Below are 19,191 nucleotides of genomic sequence, written 5' to 3'. Positions count from 1 at the left end.
TCAGGGGCTGCGTTGGATGGCTGGGCATCGTGCGGAGGAGGGGGCCTTGGGATTTAAACACATTTTCCCAGTATTTCTGGAGAAAAAGTGGCCTGGTTTCTGGGCTGACATCCCCAGCAGTCTACCCCAATTATCAAACAAATTCCCTAGGATTTCTGTGTGTGCTTTTCTTGACCTAAATTATAAGTGATTGCAAAGATTATTTTTTTTGTTATTAATAAAGCTCCCATGAAAATTATTTGAGCTATTTAAGCCTTTGTTTGCTTGCTAGATTTTTTCCAGCTTCAAAACCATTAAAATATGCTTAATTGCCCCTTGAGATATTAAACTTCTGCTTCCTAGAAAATAACGTCTAGAAATGATAATACAGTCCTTGATGTGCCAACACTGCTTTTTTTCACTTCTAGACCAGCAGCTGAGAGTTTAAGTGAGAACACTTAAGCAGAAATACCACAGATCTAAAAAGTAACTGGATTCAAGCATGGCAAGAAATAGGTTATGTATAAATCTTGCTCTTCACAGGCAAAAATATTTTAGAAATGTTGCTGACATTGTGATATAGCCGCGGTTAACAGCATATTAGATGCTAATGTCACCAGGCTGTTTTATTTTCCACCGCAGCATTTACCATCTCAAATACCTCTGGGATAAACAAAGATCTGTATTACATTACCTCAAGAAATAGAGTCGTGGTTCTACTACTACTAACAATTCCACAGAGATGTCCAAACGGAGCCCCATTTTCCTTCTGATTCCCCAGGGCAGGCAGCTCCGAAACACCCAGCCAACAGGGTCTCTGCCTTAGGGATCTGAGTCTAAATTGGGCATTTCAAAAGAATATTTCCACTCTGTGTCCCCCAAAGAATTTGGTTTTGTGTAAAGACATGAGGCTGGAACCCAACCCTCTTCCACCACTACTGGATCATCCCTTTCCTAACAACTTAGCCTTTGTTGCCGGATGTATTCTTACAATATCATTTTTCTTATTTCACCCAGTTATTATTCCTATGACTGTATTCAAACAGGAAGATAAAGCATTTCTTCCACACACCACTGAGGCGGTCCATTTACTGGAGTGGAAAATTTGAATTTCCACTTCCATATGAGTGGAAAATTTATTGTATTATTTCGGCTTAAACCCAACATGTGAACAGGGCACCGCAGATCTGAAGATGTGTTTTGGAAAGCAATGTCACTAATTAACTAGTTAAGGTGACAGAATTCCTTGAAAAGGCTCCCTGCCACCTGTGTTCGAGTGGGTGTTTGGAGCTATAAGTGACTTTTTTTTTTTTTTTTTCACTGAGAAATACTTTCTATAGGCAGATGGCAGATTGTAACTGGGGATAGGATTCAGAATTTAGCCTAAGCAATAGTGACCCAAATGAAAACTTGGTTAGAGTGCTGGAGTACTACAAATTGTCAGTTATTTAAAAAGGTTTCTCAAATAAAAATAAATTTAACATATGGGGCAATCTGTTCCATCCCAGTTGGAGACATCACTTCCTATCCATTAGAAGCAGAAAAATAAATGTCATTACAGCATAAAGTTACTTTTGCAACAGCATAATCTAGTTCAGAGAGTGAGTTATAACCTTGCCTTACTCTGCAACACCTTTAATATTGGTTCATTGTTATCTGTTATCATTTTTTGCCCCTCTTAACTTTCTAAATCTCATTTGCCAGTGATACAAGGTTGAAAGTCCTTTGGGAGAGGAGTTGTTTGGTTTTGCTTAATAACTTTTTAATGGCTAACACAGCAGGATTTCTCAGTATCACTGTAGCTTCAATAGATGGAAACATTAAAGGTTTCTGGATAAGTAATCAGACTTGTACCGACAATGCCTTACTGGTTTATTTGTCTCCTTCTACTGGATTATGCCAGTGATGTCAAAGGACCTACTGAGCCTAAAATAAATATAATGCAGTGCACAATCAGAAATACACATTAATATGTTTTATCTAGTATGGCTTTCATGTGCAAGAGTACCTCTTATAAGGCATACCGGTATTTTTATGTTTTCTTATTCACTAGTAAGAGTTTAAATCTCATCAGCTGTAAAAAAACAAATGAGGAATTACTAGGAAAGGAAAGTAAATGCAAAATTCTTTGTTTGCATATTCATATGCTTTCCAACTCATGTTGTGCTATTTCTTGACTGTTATACGCAGTTTTCTTTCTTTCCCCAAAATAGCTGTGCTAACTTGGCTACAAAGAAGGGCCACGGTGATGGTTAAGGATAGACCTGCTTCCATTGAAGGAAGGACTGACCGAGTCATGTCTCTTCAGCCTGGAAGAGGTAAGGTGGCTGAGGGAACGTTATGACAGAAGTCTGTAAGATCCTAAGTTAGCACGGTGAGCTTGAACAGGACATGATTATTCACAAGCCCTCATACTTCCAGGCCAAGAAAGCAACAACGTGTTTGTCTAGTGGCTATCTTGGAAGAAATAAAGGGAAGTACAATGTACAGATAACTGCAGAACTCATTGCACGGCATGATGCGAGTGTCAGAAGTTTGCGCTTGTTCAGAAGCTGTCATATATTCACAGAATAAAAATCTATCCAGGTTATTAAACACAATGATACCATTTCTGACTTGAGGTAGCAAAGGGCAGAACACTTACTTGAGGATATCACATGGGAAATATCAGCATAGGAAATATCCTATGCTCTGTTCTAGCTTCATAGACATGTGCTGCTGGCCACTGTTAGAGACAAGATGATGGGTGAGACAGATGTTGGATCAGAGACAGTACAGCAGTTCAGGGTCTGAGATGTTCCACTACAGCCTGATTTGCCCAACTTGTGTCTTTCACCTTCACAACTCATATTTTTACTTCATCACTGGAGTGATGATTTTTGGCCTGATGTTGAGAGCCTCTGACTTTACACATCTTTGTGTAATTAGTGTAAATTAAATTGCGATTAGAAAACCCTGTTCATGCCCACGCATTTTCTGTAGCAATAAGCAACCTGCCCATAGTAACTCAGTGGCCAAAACGTCACTGAAAACTCAGAGGTTTCTTATATGCAAATGTTTAGCGAGCAGTGCCAGTGATTTAACTTCGGACTTGAGACATTTTGATGACCTGTTGTGTCAAAATTAGGAGCAATGAGATTGCTTTTTAAACTTTTTTAACAAAGCAAGTGTGCAGTATGCGCTCCTGACTCGTGTCTTCTTGTGTAAACTAGATACTTGTGTAATTGTAGGTGTAACGTACAGATGGACAACTGCTTTTAACAGATCAGCCCTGGGAAGTACAGCCATCATACATCAGTTTCTACAGACCTTTAGGTAGTTTCTCAGCTTATAATCTAATTTGAGGGGCTCAGAAGCATGAAGTTTTAAAATGTCACTTTAGTTACTTCGGTAGTTACAGCTGCTGAGGATCTGTTTGTCCAACTGCTTCCATGTTTCTCACTTCTTTGCCTGAATCTTCTTCTGTGGGGTTGAAACCAGTAAAGTTCTGAAGTCACACCGTTGTGTTCTTGTCTAAAGGTTAGTCAGCAGTGATCAGGGCAGAAGCTATGCATGAGATTAACCCCCAGAGTTTCCTTGCCTTGCATCCAAGTTTACTTCTGCTGGTACCAGACTGTCCTTGAAGTTTGGAGTTGGGAAGAGGGGGGTTGTTTCTTTCCAGTAGCAAGTGTCAGAAATCCCAGTCATCTTCTCTTGCTTTCATTCTGCAATACCTTTTTCCTGTTTTAAGCCTTCTCCTTGTCCCTTTCTTCTTCTCCTTTTGAATGGACATTTACACTGGATACTGTCTATATCTCAACCTGCAGAAAGTTGAACTAAAGCTCCTGACTTCTTCTGGTGGGGTTTGCTTTGGTTGTTTTTTCCTCTTTCTTTTTATCTCCTACCCTTCATTCCCCCCTTGTTTGATGAGGAGGGATAAAAACCCCATCTTTGGGAACAGCAACACGCAGATCACAAATTGTTTCTGCTCCGGTTCTGGCAGTGCAGGCTGGGAGTCCCTGACTCGGGATGTCGAGAGGGACCTGACCTCTCCTGGAAGCCCAGTGGTGCAGTCCCTCACCTCTTTCGCTAACTCAAAGGACTTCCACACCTTCATGAACCAGACTAAGGTAACCTGCTTGCAGTACTGTCAGGAGCACATTTTATGTAGAGTTTTTAAGTCTGATGCAAATCACCCTTCCATTTCCTCCTCCTCCTTTGCCATCTAGAAGTGCCGTACAATAGATGGCTATCCCAGTCTGAGCTGTAATCCTGGAAGTTTTTTCTGACTTGAGTTGCTTTACAAAGTTAAAAAGAGAACAGCACTATTTATAAGTACATTATGTAAACACTAGCAACAGAGGTCCAGCTGCTTAGCATTCAATTAATTTAGTTCAGTCAATATTGCATGGTACATAGTTTTGTTTGCTCGTATTGTAAACACATCTTGCCCTTGAGCACTTATCTCATTTGACTAATTAAGATCTACTTCTAAGTGCTCCCATTTTGTTGCCAGGCAGGCTCCCTCAATTTCAGATACAGCTGTTGTACTCGGCGAAAAAGACATTTGAAATCCAGGTCCATCTGGTTTGTGCTCCATCGTGTCAGGCCAAAACCTGCTCCTGTTTAAGGCAGCAGGGCTGCTGCTTTCAGCAGGACTCGGACTGCAGATAAATGAGGATGTGTTGCGTTTCCTACTTATGCCAGCACGGCTTATGCAAGTACACTTTATATTCCTATGCAATATTGTGTTCTCCTTTTAAAATTGTAATTACTTAATTCAGGTGCTTAAATTTTTCAGAGGGGTTAACACAGATCTAAGCACAAGGCCAGTGTACTCGGGCTTTTTAGATAAACAATCATAGAATCATAGGGTTGGGATGAAATTTTCATGGTGGTCTGGGTCACTGTTCTGATGATGTAAGTAGCTGAATTTTCAATTCGTCAACAATTGTAGAAAGATTTAAAGTTATACTGAGCCACACGAAAATTTTTCTTCGGACAAAATTAAGAGTAATTGCGTGAAATAAAGTACTTTTCTAAACAATATTAATTTCAAATAAAAATGCCAACTATTTTGACTTTTGAAAATGAAATATTGACTCTTTTTAGAAAATATATTTTACAATGCACATGTACTGTGCATGTATTATGCTTTTTCTACGTGCATATTTCGCTAAAATAGTTACACATTACTGAATCGATACACTTCACTGGGGAAAAATCCTTGCCTGAAAAATACCATGTTGTTCTTTTTCACGTTGTCACAAGACCATGAAAGGAAATTTAGATTTGACTGTTGTTTTAAAACTTTGTCACCGATCCTCTTTACTTCTGTAACCATAGGTAAATGCTAATTCTGTACTGCCAAGAAACAGGAGCAAGAAAGTCCTATAAAGAACAAAAACTTAGGGAAAAGTACATCCATATCTGTACTTGGTAACAGATTTAGAGCTGTAACAGGAAAGAAAAAGGAGCTTCAGGCTGAATTCTAGTCTTGGTTCTACAGAAATGACTCCCGTTGGTTATGAAGGTGGGATGGCGTTGGCTTCTGTGGGGGAATTTACCTCCACTAAGGCACTGAGATAAGCCACCATCATTTTCAACACCTTGACATACACTGCGGTTCACAGCTGGGCTAAGCAGTGCAAGCTCCCAGCATTTTTTGGGCTGCCTGTGCTGCTGAGGCTGATTTTGTGCTAGCAATGACTAGGAAGGAAATAGCAAAACTACAGTAGAAAATAGCAAAATTCTCTTACTGCTAAGAAAATATACACCACTTTTCATCTCTAGGCTTTAATGCTGTACAAAAACAATCCATCTCCATTTTGTAGGGAGACGTGAAGTGCCTAAAGGGGAAGTATAGAAGGAATATATCACAGTTTACCGACATGTTGCATTATTAATTTCGCCCTATGTAGGGTATGCAGAGAAATGTTAGACCTTACTAGTGTGGTACGACTGTACAACTCTGGCCAATAATCAGAATTAAAAGGTTGCACGTTCCCTTGGGCAAAGAACAGGCTGGGTTCAGGAGCGGGATCCAGTCCTGCACCGAGGAGTTGACTGGCTTCTTGGACACCAAGGTGTCCGTGATACTGCTATGGCTGCTGTTTTTCTTTAACCACTAAAGAATGAGCAGGGGATTTCGGCGGCTAAAAGCACAGGCTACAGTCAAGGAAGAGGCTTTTTAGGTGGTTGATGTACAAAGTCTGCTTAGTGTCTGCAGCTTTGCGCGGAGGCAGGCATGCGGCACACACTCATTAGTGGACTAATATGAGGTGTTAACGGAAAAGCAGGTGCTCCACAGAGAGAGAAGGTCCAAGGTCTTACAATCAAAGGACACTGAATAATTTTCTGTGTGCCTCATCCTGTTGATACAAATTCCTGCCCATAGTAAGTGTGTGAAATGTTTGAATTACAGGTTCTGTTGCTTTGACCCTAACCGTGAATTCAAATAAGGCAGTCATGCTCTGTGTGGTTTGAATTAGAAATGGTAATATGTTAAATAACCATGTGTTTTCTCAGGAAGAACTCTCCGTAGGTAATTTAGCGTACATAGGCACTTACGGCATATAAATGAATGAGAATGGAGATAGATTGCAGAGGAGATTAGCCATATATTCCGAGTTAAAAGTAAGTCATTGAGAGTATGAGCCAAAATTGCGCCTCACCAGCAGGAACAGATATACTGGATAGCAATCTAGCAACCTTTAGATGCTGCTTCATTAGCTGGGATCTGTACATAGAGTTACTGTGCAGCCTTTCCATTTTCCCTGGCCATGAACACTCCGGCTATGCAGCCCTGATCCTGGCGCCCAGTGTGAAATGAATCGTCTAACTCAGTTTCCGCCCACATGCCGATGGAGAGTTGTCCCTTGTACAAAACAGGCTTGCACTCCAGCGGTAGCAGGTATTTGAAAGACAGAGGGAGGCAAACATGCACCTCTCTGCACGGATGGCTCCTGCGTGGCCAGGGAGGTCTGGGCCGGCAGTCTGGGAAACTTGGTGCTGCAATTTGGAAACCTGATGAACTGAGGACTGCCATTCACCGGAAAGGATAAATTCAGTGAAAAATCATATCAGTATGAATGAACTCTTTGAACACAACCGAAATGTTTTCTTCTTGAAGTTTCCCACACACTGTGGTCTGCTCATAATGACCGTTTCTTTGTACAGGCTACTTAATGCTTGTTGCTTTAAGTTTATGAGGATGATAAATACATAAATAAAGCTGTTAGAAGTGGTAGCAGAAAGCCGATGGAGGAAGCATTAAGAATTTTGTCTGAAGGGATTCCATTCCATTCCCAGTTCTGCAGAGTAGATTCCTGAGGGCCGGAGGACTCATATGTAAGAATACTGCTGCTTAATAAAACTACTTCATGCTCATGTGGTGCCAGGTCAGGTAAGCAGTCTTTCCACACAGAGACTCGAGGCATTGTGTTTTGTCTATTTGTATTATTGCAATGCCAAGGAGCCATAGGTATAGATCAAGACACAGAACGGGCGTATATCATAGGCACTGAACAGAAAATTTCTGAAGATTTACAATATCTGTAAACGTGTATGTATCTGGGGCAAGGCTTCATTCTCACAAATTGAAATGGATCCACGAGTACCAGAATCTTCCGATTTGTTCTGGGTTTTGTTTGTTTTATACGGCAATTCACACCTTGGCAGAAGACAAGTAAATACATAAAGTGTACTTATGGCTGTAACATCCTAGGACAATTGCATTATCTCAATGAACAATATGCCAGCTCTTCCAAAAATGGGATATGACCAGGTGCAGAGATTATTCTTCCTGCTGCTCTGACTGCAGAAATACAGACTTATTTAAGAGCACAGTTGTTTCCTAAGAAATCAGCCCGTCATCTAAACTCTTATTTTTAATAAGCAAGCCCAGCTTTTCCTTTTGCCATTCCCCTGGCCGGGGGGCTGTCAGAGGCTGAGACCTGGTGAGGCTGTGCTGGAAAATGACTTGGCCCCAGCTTTCCTGTCCTCTGCAGTCACCAGGGCACAGCCTGGGCCTTGTATTGGTACCTCTGAGGCTCCTGAGATGGCAATAAAATGAGAAGAGCCATTGGTGAGAATGACTCTGCGTACCTCTGTGTGCAACCAGATAGGTGACTCGGCTAATTTCATGTGGTCATGCACTGAAATTGAGTGTCAAGTATGTGCTATTAAAATCTACGCATCCATATGGAGGCAAGCCATCCATCTTTTTGAAATTAAAAAGGGAAAGTCATATAGTCTATACTATCAGCATCTGAGTAACTTCTAAATTTGTGTGCAGTGTAAAAATACATTGTGAAAGTAAAGTAACTGGTTTATAGTCCTCTGGGGAAAGGAATCTTTCCAAAGTGTGGAAACAGAGCAGTCACTGTGGCTTAACACTAGTGTAGTGTGAAGAATGAATTATTTTAGCTCAGTGACTGACTTAAAAGATGAGCAGTAAGGAATGACTTAAATTGAGCCAAAAATACATTTTCAATTTTGATGTGAAAAAAATGAAACATACAGTCCTATTTGGCTGATTTCTCAGTTTCAGTATCAACAAGCTATTTGTGAATCTGCCGCCCAGAGTATCTGAAACACAACTTGCTCAGCTCCACAGCTCTGTGCTAGTCCTTCTGTCCCCATCATGTTGAAATCTGCTGCTGTGGCTGCTTATGCTGTAATTTTAAAACCACTCCTGTTTTGCTGTCCTCTGCAGCTCAAAAGGGTGGCATTTCGGCTCTGTCAGAAGTTAATGTGGATCTACAGATCGCTGTGTGCATGCAGAGTCTCCACGGGCGATCCTTCTGCGAGTGAATTTGCAGTGATACAAGCTCAGCATGTGTATTCTGCATAGGGTATACGGAGTGCCCTGGGGTGTATTATCTGAATGTCTTTAGAAATGATTGAAGTGTGTTTCAAATGGCAAAACGTGTTGCCCAGAGAGCAGTCAGTTTGCTGTCCCAACGGGCAGTATATGGGATTACGCCAGCAGCCTGTGTGTGCTGATCTCCATTCCTGCTCTTGCTGGGATATTTCCTATGGTACTGTCTTGCTTGCTTTATGAGTGTGCTGCGATAAAGTGTGCTTTTCTGTTCTTCTAGTGTTAACTCTTCTTTTGCTAGGTTTTGCGGGAGCTAATTGCTTGAATATGGCATGTGATCCATGGCAGAGCCCTTGTGAAATAAGACGTTTTGTGTATGTCACAGAGCAAGCAGCAATGGGAGTACAGAAGAAGGCATGGATGGAGACCCAAATGGATGAATTGTGAATGCTGTGAATTGGATGAACTGCTACGAACCTCGTATCACTTATGGCTGACAGATTAAGTCAAGATGGGCAGGCAGGAACTCTTCTGTCTTTTGCATTCAGATAATCTCAGCCAGATCCCACTGTTTGAGTGATCTGAGTTTTGGAATGGATACCTCACGCTCTCTCTTCATAGTCCACCAAGTTTGAATGAAATTTAAGGCTGAGTATGTATTTCAGAGCAGTTAAAGGAATTGGCCAGAAGCAGAAGAGAGCTCTTATTCCCAGGGCTATGACGTAATAACCAGGGACAAGTCAAAGTGGAGAAAACGAGTTCCCCACCCCGCCTGCAACGGTTTTCAGGGCCTGCGGGAAGCAACACATGTCGGGACAGGGGTTTATGGCTGACACGTCTTGTAGGAGAGCAGGGGAGCCCAACAGGCTCTTCATTTACAGATGTGGCAGAACCCAAGCAACTGTGGGGAGTGGGACCTGCCCTCATTAGAAACATCAGAAAGATGGAATCTCTTAAAAAAGGCATAGAGTTGAGCATCCTTTCAGCCTTTTTTTTTTAACGGGGAAGGGGCCCTGAAAGTAGTTTTTAGAGTACTCTGAACAATGAGCTCCTTTGGGGGGAAGAAACTGTGCCTTCTGTGGAAGCAATTTGATATGCTTGGTGAGAAGAAGCAGGATGAGACTAGGTGCCCTTTCAGTGGTTTTGGATACTGTAAGGAAAAGACATGAGTGGATCCAGCTCAAAGCTCCTGCTGCCTCAGGTACCAGCACAGTCATATTCATTAGTGAATTTTTATTGCCAGACATGAATAAATTACTGGATATCTGGTGCCTGCAGACAGGCAAAGGAAAAGCTGTCTGGGAAAGCTTGGATTTAAGACAGGTTTTTCATCTCTAATAAAAATAGCCCTTTTCGTTTGAGGTGCAGGTTCTTACATCCTTGGTAGTTCAAATGCAATCATACCCTGGATCAATGCAATCTTGTCTCAAGCAGGGAGCTGTGATAAATCTGTTCAAATCTCATTCTGTCAGACCACTCTGTGCCAACACAGGTGATAATGAATGTTTAGGTCTGAACACAGTTGTTTTTTTTCTGGCAACAAACTATGTAGAGGTTCAAGCGGAGTATTTTATTGATTCACTTTAAGTTGGTTGCGCTTTCATCAAAGCATTACATATATTTAGTGCTAGGTCTATTTCTATGTGAAGCAGGGACAGCCATAAAAACAACAGAGTCAGTGCAGCATTGCCATTCTCTATACTGTAGCCAAATAAATGAATCTTCCTCTTTTCCCCAACTCGCTCTGTTCAGCTTTTTGTGGGCTTGTTCAGTTCTCTCCCAGACATGTGAAGTGGTTTCTAAAAGTGCTGCTGACAAGGCTAACGCATGGTTCAGTGTTGCAGCGTCGATCCCTGAATCATGCTGCAGCACCACAGTTGTCATAGAGACACAGACTTTTGAGACCAAAGGGACAGCTCGGATAATCTGCTCAGACCTGTTGTAAAACACATAGTAGCTTGGCAATGAGTAAATAACTTTGCCAAATTGGAGCGCAGCTGCGCCCTCCCTCTCCTGTGACAGTGGAACACATTTCACCTAGGTTTGGGCGATGCTGGAAGAGAAACCCCAAATGGGGATGTAATTTATTGTCAGAGTGGTGCTGTCAGCACATCTTTTTTCTGCTGAGTGAAAGCCAGGTGCGAGCGTAGTCCACAAGGTCACACTGTGAGTGTGATACTGGTGACTTCAAAGGGACAAAGAGTATTAAAGTAACAACAGTGTCCCGTCTTATCTCCTAGGTGGTATGGCGCCGTCAGCACTGGTATTTGCAACGAGGGATGCTGGAGGGGGCAGCTGCGTGAGGTCAGAAGTCTCTGACAGACAAGTGCTGGGTGACTCAGCTGCAGCAGTTTGATGCTACTGTCCCCCGTTGTTTGCCTCCTCCTTTTGTCTGCTCTGTTATCAGCTGAGAGGTGTGTCTGCATCTCACCCATCGCCGGTCCAGAGCCTGCCACAGCTGCTGCCAGGGACAGTGGGCTTGTGCCAAGGCACTGGGTCGTGAATTGCCATAGCAGTTGTAGCCCTTGCCAGAGGCTACCTGGTACAGCTGAAATAACAGCTGGGGGATTTAACATCTTAAATTGCCAAGCTGATATCCATCAGAGCTCACGTGAGAGTGCCAAGCAGCCTGGGTAACCTCCAGCCAAGTATTAAGTCTCCTCTGTCCCAGAATATGCTAATCTGTGAGAAATGGATTGTTACAGATCCCAGCTCCACTGATGAAGCGGTTCCAGTTACAAAATCCCTTGATTTTATACACAGAAGTTTCCAGTGGCCATCACAGTATTAGAGACTGAAACAGGTGTAAAGCCTCTGATATGGTCTCCCCATCTGCCACTGCAGAATTTGGAATAAGGTGAACTGCTTGAGCAAAGCCATGAAAATGCGTGTGAAGGAACATGTGCAACCAAAATGCTCTCCTCCTCCTAAATGTATACATTTCTCTGGTTGTCAGCTATGCAGACACAGCTTCTGCAGTCCTGTAAGATAGCTCTGGGAAAGCTGGAAATGTAATTTTTTAATGAAAATAATCTGCTGGCTCAATATAAGCACATATTATCCCTGCATTGACTGCTCTGCTGGAGGGGTTTGATAATAGGGCAGCATTTGATTCTTTGTGCTCTTTTCCCATTCCTGTGTAGCACAGTAGTTTTGCTGCTATTTGCAGTGCCTAAAATTACTCACTGGTAAGTATTATTAAGGAATAACTCCTACCACTTTAGATTTTCAGGGATTGTCTTTGGCTAATTTCCACAGCATCCCTGTGAGGTGTAATGACTCACTGCCTTTCTGCTCATGAATACTGCTATGTTCATCTCTTCTTTGAGTAGCTTAAGAGCAATTCATCCGTGGGACTGCTTGGTTCCTCTGGAGTGTGCTCCTTCTGCAGTAGGAGTAAGTCTCCCTTTTTAAGGGAACTCAAGGGAGGGCCAGGTTGTGTGTGTGACAGTACTGGTGCGCTCTGCCACAGCTGTTGTGGATGCTCTGGGAAGCGCTGAGCTTGTGGAGGAGCAAATCTGTATCCAGCTTCCTGGGTTTAGGGCAGGACAGGGAGAGGACTCACCCACATGCCACCTTCCTACCACCCTTTAGGGATGAAGGAGATCCCGCAGCTCTCACATTGAGGGGGAGCACGGAAGAAAGGGGGGCAGTTTGCAGCAGCTTTCTGATCCACCCAGGGGCCAGCTACAGTCTGACCCTGGATGAATACGTGAGACTGAATTAAGGCAGAAGCAGACAGTACTTCAAACACAAGGAGACAGGGTGGTGCAGCATGTAATGCTTATGAATCTGAGTGTAAAATCTGTTAAACAACATGCTTTCCAAAGGATGCTGTTGAGGAAACCACTCAGCAGCCCTAGTGCCCTTGTACATGGAATTAGAACAGGTAGCAATCCTGATTTGCTCAGAAACTTCAAGGGTTTTTTAAAGGGGTTTTTAACAATGGTTTAAGGAACATGCAATCCATCTTTGCCATGGTCTAGTGTCTCAGCATTAGTTTATCTGTTAGGCTTTTGCTTGCTGTTTCTATTGCACAGTCATACTGCTTGCAACTGCACCTCCAGGTATGTGCCTCCCTGCGAGCCATGCATTTATGTCTGCAGGAAAGTAGATCAATAACTACTCCTGCTTAAATGCACAATAGATGTTTTACATGCCCATGCAGACCTTTGACTTGGTATATTATTCAGCCTTTGCCTTTTTGCTTAAACTCCTAATTGTCATGAGCATTTTCTACAGGCATTAAACTCTCCCCATAAACATTTATCTTCATTTCTGAGTTAATTTACAGTGTTTCTGCTGATCAGCTCTAATTTAAAGGGTGGGGCTGATGAATGGGCCATCCACTTGGAACAAACATTTGAAACCACTAATGAAAAAGCAGACCGTGCGAGTTGCGGTGGTTTAATTGACAAAAATGGAGCCGTGCCAGTTTTCAGCAGCTGAAGATCAGACATCTTACTCCTATGTCAGATGACACGCTGCTGAGAGCTACTAGATTTAGGGCTATTAGTATTGCATAGATTTACACATCCATACAGGTCTTCTTGCTGTCTGTGTGTCCAGTTTAGTTTATTGTTTTCTTTCTGCATGCCTCAAGCTTGCAGCGTTACTGGCAGCACCAAGTATAAAAATGCTGTTAAGGAACAAAGTTAGGATTAAAAGAAGGTCAGTGTTACTGTTATTATATCCCTGCTGAAGCCAAGAAGGCTGTAGGTAGCAGAAGAAGAAATTCAGTGGCAATGGCAACTTAGAGCACATCTCCTCAAAGCAGCAATTATCATTCAGTGCTGGTTTCCATGAACCGTACTGCTCTGGAAGCTGGTGCCACATGGGTTACACAGTATAAAAATGAACAAACCCACTGTCCAGTGCTTTGGAAATGGTCTGGCAGTGCACATAGCGCACAGTATCTCTCTAGCGGTGAGAGATGCTGCTTGCTGTTACACAGGCAGTTCCAGGATTGCTTAGTGATTACAGCACCACCTTCCCTGGTCCATTTATTTAAGGAACACTTCTGCCCTGGGGTTTATTTAATTCCTGTCTCTCCCAAAATTGAGGTAGATAAGCCTTTCTTTAAAAGGAATATTTTTTAACCAAGAAAATGTTAACGACTTGATTTTCATCCTAGCTCTTTGAAGATTTGTATACTGGCACAACAGAAAGCTGAATCGCTGAAGTGCGATGCAGGAGCTGGAAGGAGAGGCTGAGGGTTGGAATCTCATAAACTGGTCCCATCATGGAAGAAAACGTCACATGCCGAATGCATGTGGGACTAACAGAGAGGCAGTAGTCACGGTTATCACCTCTTTATTCACCCTCTCCACTCTGCCCCCTGGTAGCTTTCAAGGGGATTAACAGGTACTACTAAGTGCTGAGGACAATTGGCTCACTTGTACTCAAATGCCTAAGGGAGAAGTAGGCAGCTCTTCAGAACCCTGTTCTTCTGCCAGGTACATGAACAGCAACTTTCAAGGGTTTTAGACATGCAGGGAAGAAAAGCTGTGGTGCATTAGAAGGTATATTTTAGGTGGAGAGTAATCAAAGATGCCAGTGCTCCTGAGACATCTACTACCTGTGGGCTTTTGGTAGCTGGTAAGCATGTTTGTGCTTTTGGGAAGTCGCGCAGTTGTTAGGAGAACTCACCTAAATACTCATGAGAAGTAATGCACTCTGCCAATTTTTGGCCTGTTTGCAAATTGTGAATAAAGATTTTGTTGATTTCTTTGGATCAGCTCAACAAGTATTAACAAATCAACATACATATATTTGGAGACATGAATCATTTATAGCGAGTGTTCAAAAGGTCTGAAAAGCAATTTTCTTTTGGGGACGTGTAACTGGCCACATGGGTGATATGGTATTCTCTCATCCCTGATTGTGTTAGCATTTTAATTGCTTATTCCTTCTGATGTTCATTTTGATTCGTGATGAGGTCTCAGTGGTAGTATCTCAGTCCATTCTCACTGAGCATTCATCCCTGCAAAGCTTTGTTTATGTGTCAGCTGCTAGCTGACAAATGCTCATGTAGGTTGATCAGCATTAGTCATGATTGGGCTGGAGACTTCAAATCAACTATCTCCCACCAAATAAATTCCAGCATGAATTCAGTATGAAGGCAATTTCAGTTTAAAGTCACCCATTTTGATTGCTGTGGTACTGTGCGTATATATATCCATTTCCTCTGCTGATCAGGTAGAAAAGTTACTGAAGAGATGTGTTATGCACTTTATTTTGAAAATTAAGAAATGAGTCCTTCTCCAAATGCATCCATTCTATGTCCTGTTAAGTTTAAGCTGGAAGATGAGCAGAGCAGCAGCAAGCAACATCAAGAAAACCGTTTTGTGCCAGAAAAGGCAGGGAACTGCAAGGCACAAGGATGAGCATGACAACTATGTGGCTTAAGGAGCAGCTCTGGAGGTCCCGTAAGGTGGTGGATTATGAGACTTGGCCAGAGTTTGCACTAGCAGAAAGTAACTGGAGAGATCAGTAGGGTGGTGGGAAGCACTGGAAAAGAGGTTACGATTCCCTACAGCCTCTGCTTCTCAGGAATGAGAAGAAAATGTCTGTATGTGTGTGCCTACACAGGGGTGTGGGTTTGTGGTGCTTCAGTCAGCTTAGAGTAATGTAGGTACGGATGGGGCTGACTGAAAGCAGATGTACAGGGAAAGTTAATGCATATTGGTCTAACATAAATATTCTTGTGTTACGTGGACCTGGCCCAGCTTGCCACACTACTGCGCCTGTTGTGGGGTGTTTATTATGGTGCATAACCAGTATGTCCTTCCAGAGACTTGTACATGTCCAACAGGGAACAGAAAATAAGCTATTGCGGTGACTCGGGATGGCAGCTACTGAGGTGCTTCATGGGGAGCCTTGACAACACTATCTCCCCACTTCTCTTTCTGAGATGTCTGCCTGCAGTGGCAAAACGCTAGGATCTTAAAAATAATAAACACCATTTTTGAGTCTCTGAAGAAATAAATGAGCAGGTTCTGCTCAGACAATGCTCTCTAGTAAAAATAATTTTCATGAAGCCTACTGTGAGTGTTTACTTGATTGAAATCTTTTGCTGGTGAAATAAAAGGTTTGTTGTTTTCAACCTGGCAGAGAATTTCTAAAATCACTATAAAATGACATTCCATGAAAAGGAGCAAAAGCAAATAATTCTTGGGGAAACATTTCAAGATTCTTACCAAACAATTTAAAATCTAAATGAAAAGCTGCACCTCCAGCGACTTATATTAAGGCTGATATTGATTATGCACTTACAAAGAAACAAAATACTTCATTATGGAGAGTAATTTTGAAGGTATGTGTCCATTTCAATGCTTTAAATAAGGCAACTTTCTGGTGCCATCAAGTAGAAATTATAAACAAGTATAAACATTGGGCTGAGAGCCCATCTTGTCCCTCATCAGTGCTCTAGAGTGACTATGCTTTTTTCAGTGCCTGACAATCACCACCTCACAGATATGTTGAGATATATTACACTTATGCGTATACAACTGAGGAAAACCTCCTCAGTTCAGAATAAATTGAAATCTTTCCCAGCAACACTTTCTAAGGCTCAAAGTGATTTTGTCTTCTTTGGTTTAGACTCTTTTATTTTATATTTGTGTTACAATACTATTAAACTATTTATACATGAATATTCCATTGTTTCGACACTGAAAAGTTTTTATTTATCAAATCTAAGCAACTGAAGACTAAGGGAATCCTTTTGGAAACTCTGAGGTTTTGGGGGGTTTAACCTCTTTTCAGTCCACAGAAGAATCTTGTATCATGAGTTTCTGCACAATGAACATTGTACTTTCAGGACTTCTGAGAAACTTTTATTTCCTTGAATGTGATGTGCTACAAACAATGAAAGTGTTGCTTTTGCTGATGACATAGGTATTAGGAAATTATTTTTCTTAATCCTGCATCAGCTTGTGTCTCTGTTTGTTTAGCACTTCAAACCATCCATCAAAGCAGAAGTTCAAGTGCTAAAATTGTTCTTTCTCAGCAGCAAACTGAACAGTGTGTGGGGAAATCTTCTGGTCCTTTCTAGAACCTCATACTTGAGAGAGAAGTATTATTAAAAAAAAAAAAGATCGCTTAACTCTAGCAGTGCAAGGGTGGTAATGTGAAAAATGGAAATTCTTCTAAAACTGTCTCCTGGTTTGGGGTGAGCAAAGCCAACCCTCGGTTCAGTGACAGGCCCTTGCGCACACTTGTTGCCATGGCAACCGGGGTCAGCTGACTCGGGTGTTTACCCTGTGGAGGGGTCACACCTGTGGACAGGTCAGGTGACCCCAACTGACCAATCAGGTGTTCTATCCTGGCTGCCTGCTCAGTATAAAAGCTGAGGGACCCGAGGGGTCAGGTTGGCTCCTCTCCTGGGATTCTGGCCTGAGGGCTCTCCTCCTTTGGATCTCCTCCAGTGGGCTTTTCTCCCATGGGCCGGTTTTGTTTAATTTCTTTATCAATGATCTGGATGAGGGGAATGAGTGCACCCTCAGTAAGTTTGCAGGTGACACCAAACTAGGTGGGAGAGTTGATCTGCTTGAGGGTAGGAAGGCTCTACAGAGGGACCTGAACAGGCTGGATTGATGGGCCAAGGCCAACTGTATGAGGTTTAATAAGGCCAAGTGCTGGGCCCTGCATTTCAGTCACAACAACCCCAAGCAACGCTACAGCTTGGGGAAGAGTGGCTGGAAAGCTGCCCAGCAGAAAAGGACCTGGGGGTGCTGGTGGATGGCCAGCTTAACATGAGCCAGCAGTGTGCCCAGGTGGCTGAGAAGGTCAACCGCATCCTGGCTTGCATCAGGAATAGCGTGGCCAGCAGGAGCAGGGAAGTGATTGTGCCTCTGTACTCAGCACTGGTGGGGCCTCACCTCGAGTACCGTGTTCAGTTCTGGGCCCCTGTGTACAAGAGGGACCTTGAAGAGCTGGAGTATGTCCAGAGGAGAGCTACCAGGCTGGTGAGGGGTCTGGAGACCAGGGCATATGAGGAGAGGCTGAGGGAGCTGGGCATGTTTAGCTTGGAGAAGAGGAGGCTGAGGGGAGACCTCATTGCCCTCTACAACTACCTGAAAGGAGGTTGGAGAGAGGTGGGTGTTGGCCTCTTCTCCCAGGTGAATAATGACAGGACCAGAGGCAATGGTCTGAAGTTGCTGCAGGGGAGGTTTAGATTAGATATTAGGAAGAATTACTTTACTGAAAGAGTGGTCAGGCACTGGAACAGCCTGCCCAGGGAGGTGGTTGAGTCACCATCCCTAGAAGTGTTTAAGAAACGTCTAGATGTGGCACTTCAGGGCATGCTCTAGTGACAGAGACTGTAGGGGTTTGGTTTTTGTTTTTTTTGTGTGTGTATGGTTGGACTTGATGATCTCAAAGGTCCTTTCCAACCATGAAGATTCTATTACTGCTTCTTCGGTGGCTCTCTGTCTTCAATGACTGACATCTGAGGAGGATCCCATCAGCTCACCTGCCTTTTGATCCTGGTCAGTGTGTTCCAGTTCCCATTTGTCACTGAGTCCAATCTGGAACTTCCCCAGTGCCTGCCAGTGACATTTCCCTGGGAGCTTGGTGCAGTTTTTGTATATTTATGTATATTGTATCTATTTCATTATTTCCTTTTCATATTTTATTATTAATATTTCATTAGTTTAGTTTTTTTCTAAACTCACAAATCTCTTTATCTCTCTTCTTTCTCTCCTTGGAGCGAGAGGTGGAGGAGAGCATCTGTTCTCTTGTCATTGGCCAACCCAGCCCAAACCACGACAAACTGCTGCATTATTTTGCCTTGGACTCTATGTAGTCTTAACCAGTTTGTTTAGACAGACTGCTCTGTGGTCAGTGGCAGCAGCTGGTTTCACCAATGACAGAATAAAAATCCTTTTAAAAAACCTTGATAGGATTTCTTGGAAGACTAGCATCATAAAAAGTATAAAGACTATGTTAATGACAAAAATTTGCAAGGGCGCACCTCGATCCTGTCCTCATGGAAGACGACGGCAAAGCTCTCATTAACCTTGGTGCAGAAGGATCGAGTTATTTTCTTTTATAACCTACAAGTGTTTTCGTAAGAGTAATTGATCAATCCTCCCACAACCATGTAGGGCAGATGTTAATCTTGATGTTAGAGATGAATGCACTGAGGTAAAGTAATTCATTCAGGTTCTGCAGTGATTAGGCACTGAAGATGGACAGTGCTCCGCTGTCCTCTGGTCTAATCATCAAGAAATGCTTTTCTCCCTTCCTCAACAAGAGATTTTGAAAGACATCTTACAAGCTTGGATCAACCAATATTCTGAATTAAACACATTTTGACTTATGTATTATAGAAATATATTGGGTATATTCAGTGTGCAAGCTCACTGGACAGAGTTTTGAACAACTTGCTCCTGTTTTATCTAACCTGT

General features: G+C 42.6%; 1 protein-coding gene across 3 annotated transcripts in view; it reads right to left on the bottom strand.

Annotated features, from left to right (window-relative positions):
- The window catches only part of GABRB1 (gamma-aminobutyric acid type A receptor subunit beta1), a 144,471-nt gene that overhangs the window by 22,677 nt on the left and 102,603 nt on the right, over positions 1 to 19,191 (bottom strand). The window lies entirely within an intron of this gene.

The sequence above is a fragment of the Larus michahellis genome, chromosome 5, assembly GCF_964199755.1.
Source record: "Larus michahellis chromosome 5, bLarMic1.1, whole genome shotgun sequence".
Taxonomy (NCBI): domain Eukaryota; kingdom Metazoa; phylum Chordata; class Aves; order Charadriiformes; family Laridae; genus Larus; species Larus michahellis.
This window is presented reverse-complemented; position numbering and strand designations above follow the sequence as displayed.